This window comes from Pelophylax lessonae (assembly GCF_965119305.1).
Source record: "Pelophylax lessonae genome assembly, chromosome: 9".
NCBI classification, from domain to species: Eukaryota; Metazoa; Chordata; class Amphibia; order Anura; family Ranidae; genus Pelophylax; species Pelophylax lessonae.
Genome location: NC_138776.1, coordinates 94,326,479 through 94,346,642, shown reverse-complemented (window position 1 = coordinate 94,346,642; position 20,164 = coordinate 94,326,479). Strand labels below are relative to the sequence as shown.

The 20,164-nt window shown below is 41.3% G+C and overlaps 1 protein-coding gene and 1 pseudogene across 2 annotated transcripts in view; both read left to right on the top strand.

Moving 5' to 3' along the window:
* The window catches only part of NEURL1 (neuralized E3 ubiquitin protein ligase 1), a 359,707-nt gene that overhangs the window by 20,288 nt on the left and 319,255 nt on the right, over window positions 1-20,164 (top strand). The gene's annotated exons all lie outside the window — the stretch shown is intronic.
* LOC309563793 lies at window positions 3,296-4,038 on the top strand (annotated as a pseudogene). The gene has a single exon. The product of its transcript is annotated as an uncharacterized misc_RNA (transcript).

Below are 20,164 nucleotides of genomic sequence, written 5' to 3'. Positions count from 1 at the left end.
CCTCGCTCCTGAGCCAGGCTGTGTGTGTCTATGGATAGAGAAGAAAAGCCCTGCCGCAGACGGGCACAGCGCTGGATTGAAAGAGGAGCCAGGTAAGTATTTAGGGGTGGGGTTGGGGGGGGGGGGGGAGCTGATACTGGAAAGTGTTTTTGCCTTGATGTACAGAATGCATTAAAGTAAAAACATTATGCCTTTAGAACCACTTTAAGCAAAAGAAGTAGGAAAAAAGAGTTTGTTGGGTGCTTGTGCTGGGAGGTATGTCCCCTATTCAAAAAGTCTTGATGGGAGAAGGCAATGGGGGCATAAACCGGACTTCAGCTATGCTCAATAACACTATGCTGTTACCCAAGGCAGCTCTGACAGGTGAAGCGAATCCCGCTGACAAATGGAAGAAGAAATAAGCACCGCTAAGTATAGCAAGTTACATTTTTTGTGCAAAAAATAATATAAACTCACATGTAATAACATGAAAGCATGTCCTCCGAGCACTTCCTGGTGTGTAGCGCTTCCGTCTTCTGGCCGACCAGCAGCCGGAAGATGACGCGGCAAAGGAAGGACTAATGGAAGGAACAGGATGGAACTGAGGCGGCGGTGAACCCGCAAACCTCACGGATGGACCACACGGACGTGATGACGTAACGCGTTTCGGAGCATGCACACAACGCTCCTTCAGCAGACGTATCGTCTGATAATTAACTTGCTATACTCAGCGGCACCTATTTCTTCTTCTATTAAGAAAAATAAGTAGTCATAGTTGTAGAGGAATATGGAACATGGCTCTCTGAGGTAAAATAAGGCACAAAGCTCTTAGAGTTGGCAAGCGATTGAATACGCTGTTGACTTTCCTATTAAAATAAGTTCTCCCAGAACAACGTTTTCAGTTTTAGGTACACTTAAAGGAACAATGGCATGTATTGTATTCTGCTAACTGCATGGGAAATAAAGTAGAACTAAAGACAAAACGTTTTTGTTTATAACCCCAGTCATTTTTTTATTTTGCCATCTGCCATCTGTGTCCCATTGGGGAGATTTGCCTTCACCTCATCCCCCATAAACAGGACATGGGAGGCGATGTCTCCAAATTAAGGAAATCCCTGGTTGTGCTCATTGGACATTGTCCCAGAACTAGTGTCCCCATTGGACAGTTTCCCCTCTATTACTGTTCTGGTGAAAACCCAAAATTTTCTTTCTTTCACTTTACCTTTTGGTGATAATGGTAAACAGCACAAATTAAGAGGGTGAAACTTTTAAATGGGGACACAAACAACAATAAAAACCTGACAGGTGTTCTACCTCCTCTACCCCCACAAAGATTCACTCTATCTAAAACTAAAATTAAAAAAAAACTACATTAAAAGCAGAATAAACCTAAAAGCAAACATTTATTATATTGCAACTTACCAATCCTTAGATGTGATATCTGTATTAGTTTCCTTTTCAACTTTTCTTTCTCCTATTTTTACCTGGTAACTCAGCCATTAAGTCTGTTTTTTTTACATGCTCAAGCTCTCCAGCAGAATGTATAAGTTTACCTGGATGAGACAAACCACTTAACAGTGGCAGAAGTGATTAAAAGGATTGACTTTTATTTATTCTTGCAAAAACTTTATCCCAAAAGGACAAATAATGTTTGCTGTAGCTGATTATAAAGTGTGAGCTGGAGTTTGGATTTGAATTTGTCAGTGCATCTAAATCTGATAATACATTTAAAACTACAGCCCCCCCCCCCCCGGACTCGTAGTCAGTGTCGGGATCAGGAACTATAAGAATGGGGGACTTCAAGTATTTTGCTGATTACAGTGTGAACATTGTATGTTGTGGTAGCTCCCCGAATACTGAAATGCTGTCTACACAACAATGGTGACAACAAGACCCTGGGTCACCAGTGTGGGCTAACATGGGAGCTGAACTGTGCATTAAGAGCCATGGCAGCATCCTATTCTTGCTTATACCCTGTCCCGGAGAAAACACGGCCACTATAGAGTCGAGCAGTGGATTCCTCATTCCTCTCTGTAAGCTCACAACACCTCGGCCCCCTGTCCTGTAGCAGATGTATCAATAACTAGGAGCAGAAGCTGCTGGGCGGGACACTGGGGGTGGATGTAGAGATTGATGCCAGGCACTAGGACGGCTCGTACCAGAGAAGACGGGGCTGTGCAGCATTCTTTCACAAGTGTCTCCAAGACCACTCACTTCAGCCCCGTGATCATCAGCCTCACCCTCCTCTGTGTCAGTGAGCAGTTGTAAATTAATCACTTGCCTACTGGGCACTACCTCTTTCAACCCTGTCCAATTTTCAGCTTTCAGCGCTGTCGCACTTTGAATGACAATTGCGCAGTCATGCAGCACTGTACTCGTATAATATTTTTATCATTTATTTCACACAAATAGAACTTTATTTTAGCGGTGATTAATAACCACTGTGTTTTTTATTTTTAGCTTAACAAATGAAAAAAGACCAAACATTTTTTGAAAAAAAGTTTCTGTTATACATTTTTCCTTCTTTACTGATGTGCGTTGATGAGGCTGCACTGATGGGCACTGATAGGTAGCACTGATGGGCAGTGATAGGCAGCACTTAAGGGCACTGATAAGCGGCACTGATTGGCGGCACTGATGGTCACTGATTGCCAGCATTAATTGGCACTGATTGACAGCACTGATGGGCACAGGTTGGCACTGATAGGGAGCACTGATGGGCACTGTTGGGGCTGCACTAATGATCAGGACACTGATAATCAGGGCCCTAATTATCAGTGCAGATGTCCTCTTTCACATTAACCAGTTACAGGCCCTCTCCTCTCCTCACACTGTGACAGCATGAGGAAAGGAATGGTGATAACCAACAAGTGTGTTTACATTGTGATCGGCTGTGATTAGCCACTGCCGATCAGGTGGTAAAAAGCCGGTGTCATTGGCTCTTTACCCCGATTAGTGATGCGCCTTGTCCTACAGACACAGCTAACCACTGATCGCCGTGCCGCGCTCCAAGAATGGGAGGACGTCATATGACCAGAACTCCCAGAACTAGCGTGGTCCCACCTGGCCATCATTTGACTATATGGCGAGAACCGGTTAAACATCAAGCCGTTCTGCTCATCCCCTTCAGTGCAGCACTGTGCCGGTCCATAACCCTGAGGCTGGTGACCACTGTTATGGTAAGATACGCGAAGTAGCTAAATGTCAGAGCAAAAATCTGATAGTATTCCAGTACCTGAAAAACATGTGATCCGGGAAGAGGCGCCGCACTTTCTGTGAGCTTGGGACAGAGGGAGTGGAGAGGCGGTCCAGGAAAATGGCGCTGATCTCCAGTTTATTCCAGTGCACCGATCCAAAAAAAGTGGCAGCAAGTTTCTGGAATCTACTGGGAGGTGGTGGAGGCTGTGGGAACCAAGAAGAAAGGATTAGTAGACCTGGATAGAGGGTTCCAGGAGGAGCTGCCGAGGGCTGTTTCTGCCCGGCCTCAGAAATCCTTAAAGCAGGAAGAGCTGGTGAAGCTGATGGAGTGAAAGCTGCTGAGGGGAAAGTTCCGCCTCATTTACAGCAAATGGCGGCATCCAATCTGGAGAGCACAGTAGAGAGCTGCACCAGGAAAGCCTTCCAGCATCTCCCCAATGTCTCTGCTGCTATAGAAGAGCTGTGCCAGCTGAAGGGCATCGGGCCTGCCACTGCCTCCACAGTCCTGTGTGCCAGGGCCCCGGAATCTGCAACGTTCATGGCAGATGAAGCTGTGGAGAGTGTGCACGGTCTGGTGGCCATCCAGTACAACCTGAAACATTACCTGAAATTCCTGGAGACGATCCGCAAGAAGGCCGAGACCTTGAACGCAGAATAGGAGGAGAAGAATTGGACCCCTCATCGCATGGAGCTATGCCTGTGGGCGCTGAAGGTCGGACAGAAGTTGTGCCCCAAAATCCTGGAGACCCCGGAAGATGCAGATGAAAGACCAGTAAAAAAACTAAAGACAAAGTAGTGATTGATTAATAGAAGCCTTTTTTTTTTTTACTGCATAATAAATGCCCGAATTCACTATTGCCTAAAGAAAAAAAAAAAAAAAGAGAAAAGGAAAAACAGACCAAATTACAGATTTGCAGGGTCAATCAAAAGCAGATTTAGCACTGTATTGATCTGAAGCCTCTATTTACTTATATGGGTAAGCTTCTTCCTCCTTTCACTTACCTTTCCCTGACCATGTCCCATGGTGGGTAGGCATTATTTTATTTTATACCACACAACAACCTTTGCAGAAACAGTATTCTTACCACAAAGAAATTCTATCACAGAGGCTTTAATTGCTGCTCTATACTGTATATTAGTCTCCTATTAGATATTATATTCTACTATATGATATATTAGTCTCCTATATATATATATATATATATATATATATATATATATATAAAGTCCCCTATTGTTAATAAAAAGATGCAAAGAGAAGTGATGCGTAGCACCAAATCAGGTATTTTCTTTAGTCCTGCTTTTACTGAGCTGCTTCATTTTAATAGCCAAAAAGATAATCGACTGTGTTAATAACCTAATCATGTCTGTTAGGTTTACCAGTTTACCAGTCTTCATGTCCAAAGCAGTTCCCAGATTCTAGAAATGTGACAGTTTGTATTTATTTTAGTGGCATAGAATTGTAGGCAAAAAAAAATAAAAATACTCAGAGTCAGGCCTCCCTTTACTTTTTCAATTTTGTTATGTTGTAGCGTGATACTACAGTTTAAATTCATTTTTTTTTTTATTGGCCTACAAAATCGTCATCCTTCACAACACATTTTTAGCAACTTTCATAAAGTTTCTGGAATTTGTCAGCAAAGGCCTCTTTAGTAATTGTTTGCAGAACCCGCTGTCACACATTCCTGGATTGCCGCCACATCCTCAAAACGTGCACCTTTCATGATGCTCAGACAGATGGCAGATTAGGGGAGTACAGTGGATGGTTGAGAACAGGTACGCTGAGCCAAGAATTGGTGCACACAGATTGCACAGTGCGCAGGCGCATTATCATCCACTGTCCAGACCTGTGCAACTCTGGCCGAACTCCGCGGATGCGTCTTAGCAAACGTTTCTGGTGGATGTGTCTTAGCAACAGTTTCTACTTTCTGTTGGTCTGTCAAAACCAGGAAACAGATCTTCTGCTTACCCAATTCTTTGCGGACCATGGTGCACACCGTGTTGCTAATGTCCAATTCTTTCACCATCAATCACAGAGTCAGTCGGCAATTTCATGCCAGCATTTGTCGCACTCGCTCGATCATGTCTGGAGTTCTGCTTGTCGACAGTGGATCCGAATGTGGCTCATCCTCAGTCATCTCCTTTGCTTCGCAATAGCGTTTAAAGTTAACTAGTCTTAAAAACACATTTTCTGCTCACTGCTTCCGTCACGTACACTTGCACCAACATTTTATGCGTCTCCGTTGCCCTTTTCCCCAATTTGTAGCAGAATTTAATGTTCACTCGTTGCTCTATTGCTATGTGACCCTGCCTCTCACACTAATTATGTTCGATTGCCCGCAGCGGTTTGTTGTCACATGTACTTCACTCTAAGTGGTGCTTCAAGTCTCTGGATAGCCATGTGCATGCGCGCAGCCTGGCCCATGTTGCTGTTGAGATATTGGACTATAGCACTGTCCCCGCAGGAACTGCTGAGTATTGTCTTGAGGGGCTCCCCTGGTTACCAGCACACATTTACTTGAACAAGTCCCTGAATCTCTCCCAATGGCTTGTCACATGAATGAACAGTCTAGGGTTGTTGTTTGTTTTCTTGTTTATAGGTAATTGGGATAGGAGAAAGGAATAGTGGGATACTCCAATTAAACTATTCACATTGATTAAGGACTTCTATATTCAGAACTTTGCTCTAGAATCTTGAACAGCCAGGCTGTTAATCCACACTGCCACAAGTGTAGATGGACCTAAGACTCTCTCTGCTCAAGATGACTTGATGAACGATAATTTATCTTCAGGACACTCTCACTAGCATCTTCTTGCCACTGACAACCATCCTCTGACTATCCTAGGAGCAAGGGTGGACCCTTGACACGAGTTTCTGTACTCCCTGCACTGCAGAGACAGATCCTCCAGTGTTTCCCCTCTCAGTCGGCTTCTTTGGACCTCTGGGTTCAGCTCCTCACTGCTACTCTTCGGGCCTTAAGAACGACCCCCTGAGGCCACATGGCACCTCTACAGAGGAGGAGCTAGCCGCCCCCCTCCCTCCGGGACTCTGCTCCTGAACGGAAGACCTTGAGCACATGTGCCCCTGGCTTTTATACAGTATCCCAACATGCACCGAGGCACTTTCCCCTCTGCCAACCATCAGGACTGTATAAAAAACCCATGCACCCATTTGTCAGGTTTCCTCCCACTGTCCAACATGCCTCCCTATTCGACCAGTGTGAAACACTCTCTAGACTGAATGAGACAAACATCACACCTCTGCATGTGAAGATAAATGCCAACTAAAAAATATACTCCCATGGTAAAAGTACACAGTAAAAACTCTAGCCTTTTATTTAACAAACAAGATGCATAGTAATATGGCACAATCACACCCGATGATAAATAGTTTGAAATCGCCACCTCACACTGAGGCAACATGGTGGTTTAGCAGAAAAAACGCCAGCTCTGACCAGCAATAGTGCATGATGTTGTCATGTACAAGCTGCGTGTCATGGTCTTACCTTCTTGCTGTTCTCCTTCGTTTGACATGTGCTGGCGGCCATCTTGGTTTCTGGGTTTCTTGTAGCCTCCCACCCTGCGGCTCCTCCTTCCCACTGGGAGGAGCTGGATGCCTAGCTCATATATATAGGAGGTCTGTGGCTTCAGTTCCTTGCTTGGTCCTCCTGTGTTCACATGCTTCTAAGACTGCTGCTGCTTCTGGTTCCTGATCCTGGCTTCGTCTGACTACCCTGCTGGTTCCTGATCCTGGCTTCGTCTGACTACCCTGCTGGTTCCTGATCCTGGCTTCGTCTGACTACCCTACTGGTTCCTGATCCTGGCTTCGTCTGACTACCCTGCTGGTTCCTGATCCCGGCTTCGTCTGACTACCCTCCTGGTTCCTGACCTCTGGCTTCGCAATGACTCTGCCTCGGTTTCGCCATCCGTTTGGACTTTTGCTTTACAGCTTGATTTTCAATAAAGCCTTCTTATTTTCACTTATCTGTTGTTGTGCGTCTGGTTCATGGTTCCGTGACACTGCGACTTACATGTTTTGGTGGAAAAGACGTCTCCGCGAAATGAGCTGGACGGGAGCCATTACACTGTTGCTAGATTTAAAGTCTTTTGTTCCTCTGCTCACCCTGCTCTCTCCTTTTGTCAGTATGCTGGCCTTTAGGACATACTGTAAACATTGCAGAGCCTGATTGGCTTATACTGCTGACTCTTCCTTCCAATCTGTCTGCACAATACCCCCCCCCCCTCGCCTTATTTTCCCAATTAACAAATATCCCTTAAAAGAAATACACAACAAATACGTGGAATAATAATAGCCGATGCACTTTTGTTGGGTTATTCACATTATTGATAGACCATTAATTATTGCAAACTTATTTAAATGCTTAATCATGAAAACTCAATCAAATACTATAAATTCAAAACAATAACAAAGTCCCCCCTTGTTTCAAGGGTGACATACCACATAAAGTCCTCGATGGCAGGTGGGAGGCTGGGTAGCTCTTTTAACTCTTTTAAAAATGACCAACAGCAAGATCGCCTTGGTTTGCAGCCTTTAATATACAGAGTCCTATACCTTCCTATACCTTCTGAAAGATAACACCACATCTTATTGTTCATTCTTTTACCTGTTCACAAGGTGTGCATAAAATTCAAAGGAGCAGTGCACCTAATATTATAAAAGCCTACCTAATCACTAATGTGGCTGAAAATGTAAGGGGTGTGGCAGCTGCAAACCAAAATAATTTGTGCCCTCTTTTACAGAAGGCTGACATCAGGACAAATGTGGTTGCTTATATTGTATTTAATCATTATGTTTTTAATGACTTGACCTCTAGGAGAGTTACCCCCCTCCTCTTCATGACCAGGCCACAGGCCATTTCTTGCGATACGGCACTGTGTTACTTTAGCTGACAATTGCACAAATAACATTGGTGTCCTGTTTTTCTCACAAATAGAGCCTTCTTTTGGTGGTATTTTATTCATTGCGCTATAAACAAAAAAATACCGACAATTTTGAAAAAAATATATATATATTTCTACTATAAAACATAATTAGAAAATAAAAAAAAAATCGAATTTCTTCATCAATTTAAGCCAATTTGTATTCTGCTACATATTTTTGGAAAAAAAAAACCAATAAGTGTATATATTGATTGGTTTGCACACAAGTTATAGCGTCTAAAAACTATGGGATATTTTTATTAATTAATTTATTTTATTAGTAACTGACACTTTTGACGCCTTTTGGGAATCAGTGACATTATTGCAGTGATCAGTGCTAGAAAATATGCACTGTCACTGTACTAATGACACTGGCTGGGAAGGGGTTAACATTAGGTTTAAATGTGTGCCTAGCCACTGTTAGTGCACTGTGTGGAATTTTGTTTTTACTAGGTAAAGGCATGGATCCATGTTCCTGTCTTGCAGGAACACAGGACCCATGCCTTCCCAACTGACAGAACGACAATCTGCCTTGTTTACATAGGCAGACTGGTGTTCTGCCTGTGTACCAGACGACCAGTGGGTGCCAGCGGACATCAAGTACCCACCACGGGGGTCCCGGTGTGTGATCACAGTGGGAGGAGCCGCCAGCAGCGCGCATGTGCACGCCTATACCCAGAAGAGTAAAACTGCTATGGGGCAGACCTGAACTGGTTAACGAATAAATAACTGCACTTGCTGGTGTGTATTTTTCTGACTTGAGTAAAGTTTCTCTATGCTTGGTCAAACATGGGACAATCCCAAGGAAATGTGCTCCAAATATTAAAGCAATCGTAGGTTAAAGAAAAATCTAAGGTGTGTGTAAGATTGCAGATACCTCCAGATACCTTTTGTCCCATATAGTGTGTCCTGGATCCCCCAAAACTCTTGCCAATCCGTAATGCACTTACTGACCAAACTTTATCCCACTTGTTTGTTCAGGCCATACAAAAAGCTGTACAGTATCTGCTACATGTGAACAACAATTTTCAAGTCTTGCCACAGATTCTCAATTGGATTTAGGTCTGGACTTTGGCTGGGCCATTCTAACATATGAATATGCTTTGATCTTAACTATTCCATTGTGGCTCTGGCTGTATGTTTAGGGCTGTTGTACTGCTGGAAGGTGAACTTCCGCCCCAGTCTCAAGTCTTTTGCAGACTCAAACAGGTTTTCTTTTAGGATTGCCCGGTATTTGTCTCCATCCATCTTCCCATCAACTCTGACCAGCTTCCCTGTCCCTGCTGAAGAAAAGCATCCCCACAACATGATGCTGCCACCACCATATTTCACGGTGGGTATGGTGTGATCAGGGTGATGTGCAGTGTTTGTTTTCCAGCACACATAGCATTTTGGTTTTAGGCCAAAAAGTTCAATTTTGGTCCCAACTGACCAGAACACCTTCTTCCACATGTTTGCTGTGTCCCCCACATGGTTTCTCACAACCTGCAAACGGGACTTCTTATAACTTTCTTTTAACAATGGCTTTCTTCTTGCCACTCTTCCATAAAGGCCAGATTTGGGGAGTGCATGACTAATAGTTGTCCTGTAGACATATTCTCCCACCTGAGCTGTGGATCTTTGCAGGTCCTCCAGAGTTACCATGGGCTTGCTTCTCTGATTAATGCTCTCCTTGTGACCCACAATAGGTTAGTGTGCCCTTCAGGCTCATTTGTCAATGTGGGGGTGATGTGGATGGTTCTCTTTCCACTGCTGCGGGAGTGTCGGTAAGGGGATGGAGCCCGTCCCAGCTCCCACAGTCACTGAAGGAAAGCAGGAGAGAATCCTTGGTGCCGCACATACACAGAGTTGCATGGTGATATGAGAGACAACCTCAGCCTTGGCCATGCCCCCCAATATCCCCTGGAGCTTAGTCATGCTCTTTTTGTCTGGCCTGTCAGTATAGGTGGACAACCATTTCTTGGTAGGTTTGCAGTTGTGCCATACTCTTTCCATTTTTGGATGAAGGATTGAACAGTGCTCCGTGAGATGTTCAAAGCTTGTTTTTTTGTTGTTTTTTTTTAACCTAACCCTTCTTTAAACTTCTCCACAACTTTATCCCTGACCTGTCTGGTGTGTTCCCTGGCCTTCATGATGTTGTTTATTTACTCAGGTCCTCTAACAAACCCTTGAGGGCTTCAAAGGACAGCTGTATTTATACTGAGATTAAATTACACACAGGTGGACACTATTTACTAATTAGGTGATTTCTGAAGGCAATTGGTTCCACTAGATTTTAGTTAGGGGTATCAGAGAAAAGGTGGCTGAATACAAATGAACACCACACTTTTCAGATATTTTGAAAACCAATTATTGTTTTCCTTCCACTTCACAATTATGTGCCACTTTATGTTGGTTTATCACATAAAATCCCAATAAAATACATTTAAGTTTTTGGTTGTAACATGACAAAATGTGGAAAATTTCAAGAGGTATGAATACTTTTTTAAGGTACTTTATGTGTAATCAATAGGTTGCGCTCGTTAGATAAGAGCTCTGAATACCTTTTAAATATTTTATATGTGAGAATAGTTGCTGCCTGGTGGTCTCTTTTGTCATTGGGATAAGTCAGCATTGCCCTTTTGCTGAAATGTTTCAGTCCTCACCTTCTCTCATTACCAGAACTACACTGGCAGAAAGGAGAAAGGCCTTTGTTATACTGCAAGGATTCAAACTCTCCAAAGAGGTTTCAGTGAGCATCCCACGCTTTTCCCTTTCTGTTGTCCTTTTATATTCTTGCCGTGTTCCCAACACATGTAGCCAAGCAGTCATATATTAGTAGAGACTGATTAACCATCCTTTTGAAACCTGGAGTATGACTCAGACACACTGCAGGATGATATCACCAGTTAGGCTCTTTCTAAAGCATCTTCTTCCTAGCTCTGAGGATCTAATACTGTTTTTTACGCCTACATTTGAACATTGGAATCCCTGCTAACTATAGATAAAAAATGGAACATTGGTACATTTTTTAAACTCCTAAACTGTATGTTGCTCATGTATGATGGTTTAGGAAGTTCTTTAACCTCCCTGGCGGTATGATTATGTCAGGAATTATGTACCAAAAGCGTTACAATTTTTTTCATGAAAATTTGGCGTTATGTATTATAGGCCTACAATTCTTAGTAATTACTGACTTAAACCTGACCAAAACAAGAGTCTAGTAGACATCCCAGATGTGATAAATTTGAAACACAAACGCATGAATTATAATCGAATCAATAATATAATTTTATTATATAATATATAATGTATATAATAAAATTATATTATTGATTAGATTATAATTCATGCGTTATATATTATATATATATATATATATATATATATATATATGTGTGTGTGTGTATATATATATATATATATATATATACACACACACACACACACACATATATATATATATATATATATATATATATATATATAAAACGCATGAATTATAATCAAATCAATAATATAATTTTATACATATATATATATGTATATACGTGTGTATATAGGTATATATATATATATATGTGTGTGTGCATATATATATATATATATATATATATATATATATATATATATATATAAAAATATAAAATGTGTTTGTGTTTTGTGCAACGTTTTGAATTTCCCTCCCTAGTTCCGCTCCCATGCAGCATTGCTGCTGCAGGGAACGGAACTAGGAAGTCATCACACCGACGGACGAGTGGCGGGACTCTCGGCTGGCGGTCACAGCAATGAGAGATCTCCTGGATCGCCAGGAGAAGGTAAGAGACACCGCTGCGCTCTCTGCACATCCACCCCGAGCGTGACTCTGGGATACCGATCCTGGACTAAAAAATCCACCCCGAGTCACGCTCGGGATTACCGCCAGGGAGGTTAAGGGAACCTGTAATGAGAGGAATATGCAGACTTCTATAGCTGCAACTGATATAGAATGTTTTTGCAGGCAAAGTAATCAAAGATGCCTGTCAGCTTATTTATTCTTAGCGAATCTTCAAATATAGAAGCAAATAGATGCATGATAGCCAGGAAGCTTGCATTTTGTGATTGGAAGGCCAGCAATGGCACATTCTGTTTTTAGATCTTCTATGTCGATTCTATTGATATATGAATAAAGAATGTCTGCGTAACATACAGTATCTCACAAAAGTGAGTACACCACTCACATTTTTGTAAATATTTTATTATATCTTTTCATGTGACAACACTGAAGAAATTACACTTTGCTACAATGTAAAGTAGTGTGTACAGCTTGTATAACAGTATAAATTTGCTGTCCCCTCAAAATAACTCAACACACAGCCATTATTGTCTAAACCGCTGGCAACAAAAGTGAGTACGCCCCTAAGTGAAAATGTCCAAATTGGGACCAATCAGCCATTTTCCCTCCCCAGTGTCATGTGACTCGTTAGTGTTACAAGGTCTCAGGTATGAATGAGGAGCAGGTGTGTTAAATATGGTGTTATCGCTCTCAGTCTCTCATACTGGTCACTGAAAGTTCAACATGGCACCTCATGGCAAAGAACTCTCTGAGATCTGAAATAAAAGAATTGTTGCTCTATATACTGTAAAGATGGCCTAGGCTATAGGAAGATTGCCAAGACCCTGAAAATGAGCTGCAGCATGGTGGCCAAGACCATACAGAGGTTTAACAGGATAGGTTCAACTTAGAATAGGCCTTGCCATTTTCGACCAAAGAAGTTGAGTGCACATGCTCAGCGTCATATCCAGAGGTTGTCTTTGGGAAATAGACGTATGAGTGCTGCCAGCATTTCTGCAGAGGTTGAAGGGGTTGGGGGGTCAGTCTGTCAGTGTTCAGGCCATACACCGCACACTGCATCAAATTGGTCTGCATGGCTGTCATAACAGAAGGAAGCCTCTTCTAAAGATGATGCACAAGAAAGCCCGCAAACAGTTTGCTGAAGACAAGCAGACTAAGGACATGGATTACTGGAACCATGTCCTATGGTCTGATGAGACCAAGATAAACATATTTGGTTCAGATGGTGTCAAGCGCGTGTGCCTGCAACCAGGTGAGGAGTACAAAGACAGATGTGTCTTGCCTACATTCAAGCATGGTGGTGGTAGTGTTATGGTCTGGGGCTGCATAAGTGCTGCCGGCACTGGGGAGCTACAGTTTATTGAGGGAACCATGAATGCCAACATGTACTGTGACATACTGAAGCAGAGCATGATCCCCTCCCTTCAGAGACTGGGCCACAGGGCAGTATTCCAACATGATAACAACCCCAAATGCACCTCCAAGAGGACCACTGCCTTGCTAAAGAAGCTGAGGGTAAAGGTGATGGACTAGCCAAGAATGTCTCCAGACCTAAACCCTATTGAGTATCTGTGGGGCATCCGCAAATGGAAGGTGGAGGAGCGCAAGGTCTCTAATATCAACCAGCTCTGTGATGTCATCATGGAGGAGTGGAAGAGGACTCCAGTGGCAACCAGTGAAGCTCTGGTGAACTCCATGACCAAGAGGGTTAAGGCAATGAGGGAACATAAGGGTGGCCACACAAAATATTGACACTTAGGGCCCGATTTGTACATTTTAATTTAGGGGTGTACTCACTTTTGTTGCCAGCAGTTTAGACATAATGGCTGTGTGTTGAGTTATTTTGAGGGGCAGCAAATTTACACTGTTATACAAGCTGTACACTCACTACTTTACATTGTAGCAAAGTGTGATTTCTTCAGTGTTGTCACAGGAAAAGATATAATAAAATATATACAAGAATGTGAGGGTCGTACTTACTTTTTTGTGATACTGTTATGCTATAATTTACTGCCATATTGGTAGAAACACTCAAAGATTTATGCATATTTTTTTATCTTACTGGAAAATGTTTTTAATTTACCTAATGTACCTGCTAAAGTGGTATTAAACCCGAATCTACAAATGTAATATATTGCATTTTACCAAAAATGTATGTGGTGGCTGCATTCAGTTTCTTTTTTAGGCATTTCCCTCTCTGCTTTCACTGGTGATCTGGCCAGTAACACACCACCTGTATTATAGCGCCCCCACTCTGGACGAAGGAGCAGACAGGGCCATCTTACCAAATGGGCACGCTGGGCAGTTGCCGGGGGCCCCACTTGCCCGGGGGGCCCCATCTGCCCAGCAGCCGAGCCCCAGGCAAGCATTAATCCAGATTCAAGTGTGCATCTCGCCGCCGAACTTAGCAGGTGACAAGCGCCTGGGAACAGGCACACACAGGATAGTTGAGTCTGACTCCCGTTCATGTATGTGTTCGCCTGACCCAGCCGCCGAACTTGGAAGCTGTCATTAGCCTGGCACTGCTATACCAATAAATATCGCCTTATCGATCATTTGCATTTTTATTCTCGTTGGTAATTGTGTAGGCAGGGCCCAATGCACTGCATTGCCCGGTGCCCTTTAATGCTCTTAAGATGGCACTGGGGGGCAGAGAGGCACCTTTGGACAGCAGCATTTTCAGCCTGGGGGGGGGGGAAGAGTGTTAGATGGACTAGCAGTTACAGCAAACTTTTTTTTTTTTTCTTTTGGGATGAAAGTTTTATATAAACAAATGAAAGCTTATCATTGTAGGCAGCCCTGTCATTAGTAAATGGTATGTCTCATCTCTTTAACTAATACGTTCTGCGGGAGAGCTTGTTCTTTTGAAAAACAACAGACTTACTGGCTGGATCACCACATGAAAATAAAGGGGAAAATGCCTAAATGAATGAATGCAACCACAGCATCTAAGAACTGGTAAGCTGTAATATAATAAATCTTTGGTTTTGTGGCATGGCAATTTTGTGGCAATGCTGTTTTAAGATGGGATTTAGGGAAAAGAAAATGAATGCAGCCATCACATCTAAGAATTGGTAAGCTACAATATAATAAATGCTTGCTTTTGGGTTTAATATTGCTTTAAGTTTTAGGGTAACCTAAGCATTTTATAAAACTCTCATAAAAATCCTCCTTGAGGAATGTGAAGGCTGCCATTGCTCTTTCTGAATAGTAACATCAAAAGAAGCTAGCAAGCTGCATGCCATATATCCACTAAATATACTTTATTGGTTCATGAAATGCAGGATAATAACATGATTACCCACTGAGGCCCCTTTCACATGGGCTTTCCGATCCAATCCGCCTGTCAATTTTCAAGTAGACCTGACTGGATGCTCCATGTAGCCCTATGAAGCAGCGGATCTCAGCGGAGACATCTCTGCTGACACCCACTTCTATCCGATCTGATCCTGTCTGTGAAAAATAGGGTTTCCATCCGTCTGGAGGATCGGATCGGATAAGATCGAATGAAAACGGACACGCAGTCCGTTTTCATCCAATCTCCCATAGAGGAGGGCGGGGATCTGACAGCTCCATCTCTGCACAGTGAGCGGAGACGGAGCTGTCATCCACCTGCTAAGCGGGGATCGGCGGATCAATCCCCGCTGAGCAAAACAGAGTCCGTTGGGCGCACCGCCCGTGTGAAAGGGGACTTACACATTTTCAGCCACACCTGGCCTTAATCATAAATAGAAACCAACTTTATACCTGTCCACCCAAATAAAATGACAAGCAAAATCTGTATTAAAAAACCCTACACAATGCAAGTATCTGAAGGTATACATAACATAGAATATTATACAGCAATCTCCCAGAGTTACCACTCCAGAAGAGAGAGTAAAAGGTGATTAAACGTGTAGTGCTATATTCCACCTGTAAATTAAAACTAGGGCTTACTTGTTCTTAATTTTAAGATCCAATATACAGGTGCATTTCATAAAATTAGAATATCATCATTAAGGCTGGCCATACATGGGTCGAATTTTCTTTCAAAAATCTTATCTAAGAATTTTCATCTAAATTTCACACCATTAGTGGGGCCGCAGCAACAGCCGATTTTTCGTACAGTCATCAAATTTGAGATTCAAGCATTTTGGAAATTTTTTGAAAAACAAATAATTTTCTAATCAATGATGGGAGAATGGTGCAAGAAATAAAATTGAAAAAGAAATGTGCATGAGTGCAAGAAAAGAAGATTCCTAGCCACGAAAAATTTTTTCTGTAGCAATATGAGGTGACATTGAAGGCTTGGTTGGTCGAATTTTAAAATCAATGGTGGCATCATCAAATCACAAAACGCACAAAATTTCTGATTTTCAAAAGAATATTCTTTCGAAAATTCGACCCATGTATGGCCAGCCTTAGTTAATTTATTTCAGTAATTCAATTCAAAAAGTGAAACTCGTATATTATATATAGATGGTTTTACACACAGAGTGATATATTTCAATCATTTCTTTCTTTTAATTTTGATGATTATAACTTACAGCTAGTGAAAACCCAAAATTCAGTATCTCAGAGAATTAGAATATTACATAAGACCAATAAAAAATAATTTTTAATACAGAAATGTTGGCTTACTGAAAAGTATATCCATGTACAGTATAGTTTACACTGAATACTCGGTCGGGGCTCCTTTTACATGAATTACTGCATAAATGCTGCGTGGCATGGAGGTGATCAGTCTGTGGCACTGCTGAGGTGTTATGGAAGCCCAGGTTGCTTTGATTGTGGCCTTCAGTTCATCTGCATTGTTGGGTCTAGTGTCTATCATCTTCCTCTTAGTATTGTATGTAACCAAGTATTGAGTGCATACTATACTATACATGGACATGCTTTTCAGTAAGCCAACATTTCTGTATTAAAAATATTTTTTATAATGAGTCTTATTTAATATTCTAGTTTTCTGAGATACTGAATTTTGGGTTTTCATTAGCTGTAAGCCATAATCATCAAAATTAAAGAGAGAAATGCTTGACATTGATCACTCTGTGTGTAACGCATCTATATAAAATATGAGTTTCACTTTTTGAAATGAGTTACTGAAATAAATTACCTTTTTGATGATATTAGAATTTTATTAGATGCACCTGTATATCACATCTCTAATGGAGATAGTGAACATCACCTCCTCTGCGTATGGCATTAATTGCTTTTTAATTCTTTGAAAAGTAAAGCCATTTGTATTATCTCTGTAAACCATACAGAAATATTTGGAACAATTACTGACATAAAAAAGTGAAGAAAAAGGGTCAGCATGACAGCCAAGGAACCAGCATTTTCAGGCCAGCTATCATGTACTCCGTGTTTCCCTCAAAGAGGTTTCCCAAAAAACCCAATGGGATCTAAATGTTTAATGTATTAAAATACATTCCAGGTGCATCAAAGCAAAAGGTGTGCAAAATCTTAGTTTGTTTTTACTTATAAATCAGCCACAGCCTGAATAAAAAAGATTATTCCCTATCAATTGCTGCAGATGGGACCCTTGCTCTCTGTGGGAGAGCTGTAATCTCTCTGCAGAGGTCCAATGTGCACTCTGCTGAATGATAGCCAGGGCTCTCCACGTTGGACCTCTGCAGAGAGACAACTGATTCCCAAGAAAAAGCAAGGGTCCCACTCTGCAGTTGCTTGTGGGGTATAGACTTTTCTAAACCTATAGAACAATATACACACAAAAAGTTATTTTTAATCCTTGGCGCAGGATTTTGAGTAATAGACACACAAAAAGTTCTTGTTAGCTTCTATAATAAATCCCGGGTGCAGAAAGTAGTCATTTTTTTTTCATATAGTCTTTTCTACTCAGGCTGTGGCTGCTTAACCCCTTGATCTCCAAAAGATCCAAAAGATTTACCCCCCCCTTCTTTCATGATCAGGCCATTTGTTGCGATTCAGAACTGTGTTACTTTAACTGACAATTGTGCAGTCATGCAACACTGTACCTAAATAAATTGTTAGTCTTTTTTCCCACAAATGGAGCTTTCGTTTGTTGTCATTTGATCACCTTTTTGTTTTTAATTTTTTTTTTGCGCTATAAACAAAAAAAGACTGCTAATTTTTTTAAAAAAACAATAATATTTTTTACTTTCTGCTTTAAAACCCATCATATAAAAAAATTGAATTTCTTCATCAATTTAGGCCAATATGTATTCTGCTACATATTTTTGGTAAAAAAAATCCTAATAAGTGTATATTTATTGGTTTGTTGCGTAAAAGTTATAGCGTCTACAAACTTTGTTTTTATTTATTTTTTTTACTAATAATTGTGGTGATCAGCAACTTATAGCGGGACTGTGATATTGTGGCGGACATTCTGACACTAACTGACACTTGACACTTTTTTGGGACCAGTGACACTAATACAGTGATCAGTCAGTACTGTCACTGTACTAATAACGTGAGCTGGGAAGGGGTTAAACATCAGAGGCGATCAAAGGATTAACTGTGTGCCTGACCAGTGTTTTACTGTACTGTGGGAGGTGCTTTTACTAGGGGAAAAGAATGGAATTTGTTCCCTGCTGCGTAGGGACACAAATTCCATTCTTTCCCTCCTGTCAGAGTGGTGATCTGCCTTGTGTACATAGGCAGATCGCAGTTCCGTGTCTTTTCCTCACGATCGGCAGGTGCCGGCAGACATCGAGTATGCGGTACCCGCTGATGGGCTCCCGCTATATGTAATCACAGTTAGAGTGAGACAACTGTGGCACACATACGCGCTCCCTACCCAAAAGTGTTGCATCATGTATATATATATGATCTGGCACACAGGTGCCGCCCTGTAGCAGTAAAACTGCTATAGGGCAGACCTGAATTGGTTAAGATAGAAAAGGAACAGTAAGACATTGAACATAGTAAAACAGGACAACACATCGCTATTTTTCCGAGTTTTTACTTGGCGAACAGCAGCTACATCACTTATTTATCTATATTTAAATTTGTACTTATATATTTTTATAATTTTTTTACATCATTGTTTACTTAATTTTATCATCATATTACCATATCCACCTAGCGCGGGTTTAAATCCACTTATCACAAGACATTGAACATGTTTTGCTTTGGTGCACTTGGAATGTATTTTGCAGATATAAACCAAATGTTTAATTGGGCTTTAATGGTAAAAGACAGAGCATATTCAAGCTTGTTCAATAGGACTAATATCAAAAAACATTACTCTATAGCCATAAGCAATCATTTTTCATTGCTGTGGCTTCTATATACTGCATTGTTAAAGGTTATCCTGGTAATATTACTTCATCTTACTGGATCTTTTTTTTTTTTTTTTGCTTAGCTTTTTTAAGGTGACTCAAGGATTGCTTCTTTAGGGAAATCATAATCTTAAAATTATAATGAGAACTACATCTATCTATCTATCTATCTATCTATCTATCTATCTATCTATCTATCTATCTATCTATCTATCTATCTATCTATCTATCTATCTATCTATCTATCTATCTATCTATCTATCTATCTATCTATCTATCTATCTATCTATCTATCTATCTATCTATCTATCTATCTATCTATCTATCTATCTATCTATCTATCTATCTATCTATTTCTTGTTCACAAGGAGAAAACCAGATGGCAAAGAAAATCCAGGCTTAGAAGCAGCAATTACTTTCAAATTGCATTTGCAGCTTAGTTAGGTTCCTTATTAGCAGGTTGTGACTTGGGGTCTGGTTACTGGCAATATGGTCACTGGGTCTGAACAGAGAAACCCCACACCAGTTCCGCCTGATAAATCCTGGAGTACTTTAGGAAATGATGTCTGCAGGTAATGTGCAGCAAAAGTGTATATCGCTTTAGTGTACTCAGATGTGCAAGGATTCATTTATTTCTCCTCTTCTTTCATTGTGATCATATTATTGTCCATTCGCTTGTGCTTTATAGAATAGTTATCACACAATATCACCATTAAAACATACAGATATTTGTGAATACTAATTTGTGATCTGCCATATTATAGGCTCATAATTTATCAGTCCAATGCTGTATTAACGAAAGCTTTCTTCCACGGCCATTCATGTTTACTGACATACCGCAGTGTTTCATTGGAATATGTTGACAATTACATTTCATAGCTTGGGAGGCAGTAAATTGCATTGCCATGACATCTCTTCATCTCTTCTGGCAATGGGCCCCCGCAAGGGAGGGTAAGGGGGGGGGCAAGAGCCCCCCCCCCAAATTTCC